At 42.5% G+C, this 4,079-nt stretch overlaps 1 pseudogene; it reads right to left on the bottom strand.

The window, feature by feature from the left end:
- Window positions 1-2,362: 2,362 nt before the first annotated feature.
- Window positions 2,363-3,562, bottom strand: LOC101107320 (hsc70-interacting protein-like; annotated as a pseudogene).
- Window positions 3,563-4,079: the final 517 nt, after the last annotated feature.

Raw genomic sequence — 4,079 nt, 5'->3', positions numbered from 1 at the left:
CCAACATCCGCTGGATCATCAAAAGAGCAAGAGAGCTCCAGACAAACATCACTTTTGCTTCATTGACTATGCCAAAGCCTTTGACTGTGTGGATCACAACAAACTGTGGAAAATTCTTCAAGAGATGGGAATACCAGACCACCTGACCTGCCTCCTAAGAAATCAGTATGCAGATCAAGAAGCAACATTTAGAACTGGACATGTAACAACAGACTAGTTCCAAATAGGGAAAGGAGTACATCAAGGCTGTATATTGTCACCCTGCTTATTCAACTTATATGCAGAGTACATCGTGCAGAATACTGGGCTGGATGAAGCACAAGCTGGAATCAAGTTTGCCTGGAAAAACATCAATAACCTCAGATATGCAGATGACACCACCCTTATGGCAAAAAGAGAAGAACTAAAGAGCCTCTTATTGAAAGTGAAAGAGGAGAGTTAAAAAGTTGGATTAAAACTCAATATTCAGAAAACTAAGATCATGGCATCCGGTCCCATCACTTCATGGCAATAGATGAGGAAACAATGAGAGACTTTATTTTTGGGGGCTCCAAAATCACTGCATATGGTGACTTCAGCCATGACAATAGAATCCGCTTGCTCCTTGGAAGAAAAGCTATGACCAACCCAGACAGCATATTAAAAAGCAGAGACATTACTTTACCATCAAATGTTCTTCTAGTCAAAGGTATGGTTTTTCCAGTGGTCATATATGGATGTGAGAGTTGGACTATAAAGAAAGCTAAGTGCCAAAGAATTGATGTCTAGAACTGTGGTGCTGGAGAAGACTCTTGAGAATCCTTTGGACCGCAAGGTGATCCAACCAGTCAATCCTAAAGGAAATCAGTCCTGAATATTCATTGGAAGGACTGATACTAAAGCTGAAGCTCCAATACTTTGGCCACCTGATATGAAGAACAAACCCATTGGAAAAGACTCCAATGCTGGGAAAGATTGAAGGCAGGAGGAGAAGGGGAAAACAGAGGATGCGATGGTTGGATGCCATCATTGACTCAATGGACATGAGTTTGAGTAAACTCATGGAGTTGGTGATGGACAGGGAGGCCTGGCGTGCTGCAGTCCATGCGGTCGCAAAGAGATGGATACAACTGAGTTACTGAACTGAACTGATGTGGAAATATGAAATGTTTATTTTAGATATCAGACAAGAGCAGAACTAAGTATTACAATTTTACTGCAGCATTTTAAAAACCAGCCCTTCACCACAGTGTAAGATATAAATGCAGGTGCACAAGGGTACATGTGACATAAAATGTAGTAGATTGGTTGCTGCTATAGACTAAAGTCTATAGTCACAGACTGAAAGTAGAGAGTTATGTTATTTGGGGGGAATGTTTTGTAGCCCGAGCCCAGGAGACAGCATCTCAGCAGCTCTGATAAAACAGCTCTAAAGAGGCTGGTGAAGTCAGGCTGTATACAAGTTTGCAAAAGAGAGAATAGGCAGTCTGAACATCAAAGATCAGATATCAAGTTAAGGAATTTAGCATTCTACAGTATGGGAAGGTGTAAGCCTCTGGGCTCACTAAATTTGTTCCTTTTGTATGCACCTCAGATATCTGGGACCAATCCTCTTTCCTTGTTGACCTTGCTTCTTGCATTCTCACAGTTCCTCAGTGATCACCATGCCGGGCAGGGGATGGCAGCATCTGCTGGATCACAGTTTGGGGAGCCCTCATTCACATTTGGAGGCCAGAAATCAATCACTGATGGCTGTGACATTTCTTGTTGGTTAACATGACAGAAGACATTTTCATTTCACGCTGCCCTGCCAAATACTTCGAAGCCCTACCCAGGTCCTACTGCAAGACTGGTGGTCCCAAGAGTTTTACAGAAACAAATCATTAAAAATAATAATAACAAAGCAATTAAAAAGACAAATCAAAATGCCTCAGTGACTACATGTCTAACTCAAACTTTATTTAAATGTTATATTTTCCTCCCACTAATAAAGCTTTATTTCACTCAAACTTGAACAATGAATCTTCCATACTGAAGTATCTTTGTTGCCTAATTAATTCAAAGGAAAAAAACAAAATGACTAGTAAGGAAAAATGTAGGGTTTAACACACCTTTTAATTTGTTTTAAATATTTAAGGTTTTAAAATTACTTGAAGTTTTTAATCTCAGGTAGGAAAACATTATCTGAATTGAATACCTAATGGCAAACCACTGTAAAATGTTTTCAGCTGCATCTGGGGCAGAGGGCCTAGTGATTATCTTCAAAGCTCCCCAACTTTCTTCATGAGAAGGTCAGAAGTACACTGGTTTGTTTTATTGCACCATCCACTAGGTGATCTAAGTTGCTTTTCCTCTGGCAGGGACTTTATTTGTCAGAATGGCACTATGCTTGACCTCCAAATTTGGCCCACAATGTACTGATGAGCTTCATAACCTTTGAGTTACCCTGATATTTTTACATATTTGCAGGGTTCTGGGCTACATCCTGGAAGGCCACCATAACTTCTGGGTCCTGCATGGCTGCAAGGACCTCTGGATCACTAAAAATTTCTTTCATCCAGGCATTCATGGCATTCCAGGCATGCCCCCCTCCCATTCCATGCATTCCTCCAGGAAAATTACCAGGAATTCCCCCAGGAGAGCCACCTGGAAAAGAACCATACTGATCTCCTGATTGTCCCCTGGCTTCTTCCTCCATCTGGGCTCTCTCATGTTCTTCCCAAGCCTTCTTAACCCTTTCTGTTCTTTTTTTGATCTCTCACTCTTTGGGCTTTTTGCTCATACTTTCTCCAGTATCAGCAGTTTTCTGGGCCTTTGGGTGAACTTCCATCAGCATTGTACTAGCATCTTCATAATCCAGCTTACAGGAAGAGGCCAGATCACTGGCAGCTTCTTTCTGATGGCCCAGAAGTCTGTGTGCTTTCCCTCGCTACCTGTATAGCTGAGCTGCATCTAGATTTATTTCAATAACTCTTCCACAGGCTTGGATGGCAGCATTTCCCTTCTGCAGTTTGATGAAGACGCTGGTTCTCTTGGCGTACAGAATGGCCACACAAGGGGTTAGCTTGACGGCATCTTTGAACAACTCATTGTCATTCTGTAGCTCACCACCATTTAGGGCATCAGTGGCATCCACTTATTTTTTTTAGTCATTTGCCTGATCCATCATCTCCTTAGTTATTGCTATATTTTTATCTCCCATTTCTTGAGGGGCATTATGGTCTGGTTCAATCACGCCTTCATTATCAAATTCTAGATCACTTTCCTCAGTTGATGGTTTGTCTGTCTTTATGTTTTCCTTCACCTTCTTGCTATCTGCTTTTGCTTCCTAAGTGTTTAATTCTGATTTAGTTTTATGAGAAACAGGTGGCATTTTAGCCCCCATACTCTCCACCCACTCCCTCAGGAAGCTCATTTCGTCTGTGTTCAGAACACTCCAGTCCTGCTCACACATTTACAGGAAGGCTCCAAGCTCTCTCATTTTGTGGGGGTCCATCGTCCAGGAGGCAGTGGGAGGTGGTGGGCCTAAGCTGCTGGCCAGATGCCAGGCCTGGGCACTACTTCAGCGTGACCACGTAAAGGGGAAGGATGCCCCGAGGCTGAGCAAACTAGAACCTCCCTGGCCACTGGCTCTGCCCACCCAGCTACCCTGGGTTCTTCTCCTGCTCATTCCTACTTTCTCTACCTCTGCCCTGCATGCTGGTTAAAACCTTCTGGAAGTGTGGCTGTTCATGCTGTTGCCCACCTCTCCACGCATGCATTCTTATATTAACTCAAAACCTGTGCTCTAGAGGGATCAACCATGCAGTGTTTTCAAGAAGGTGGAAACTGTTAGCCCCTGAAGGAGGTTATTTAGAATAGAATATTCTCTTGAGTATGGCCATTAAGTGGAACATAATACCATGAAGCCAAAAGGCCTTCTGGCCAGAGCAGCAGTCACAGCTCTGGGTGAGGAAGAATCATCTTGACATCAGATATTCTTTGATGTTTTTTCTTATTTGTCATTTTTAATTCTCTACTTTGTTATGTAATAGATTTTCTTCCAGTTTATTGAGATAGACTGATATACAGCACTATGAAAGTGTTAGGTATACAGCATA

Source organism: Ovis aries, chromosome 1 (genome assembly GCF_016772045.2).
Source record: "Ovis aries strain OAR_USU_Benz2616 breed Rambouillet chromosome 1, ARS-UI_Ramb_v3.0, whole genome shotgun sequence".
NCBI lineage: Eukaryota > Metazoa > Chordata > Mammalia > Artiodactyla > Bovidae > Ovis > Ovis aries.
Note: the sequence above shows the minus strand (reverse complement) of the source record. Positions and strands in the feature narration are given on the sequence as shown.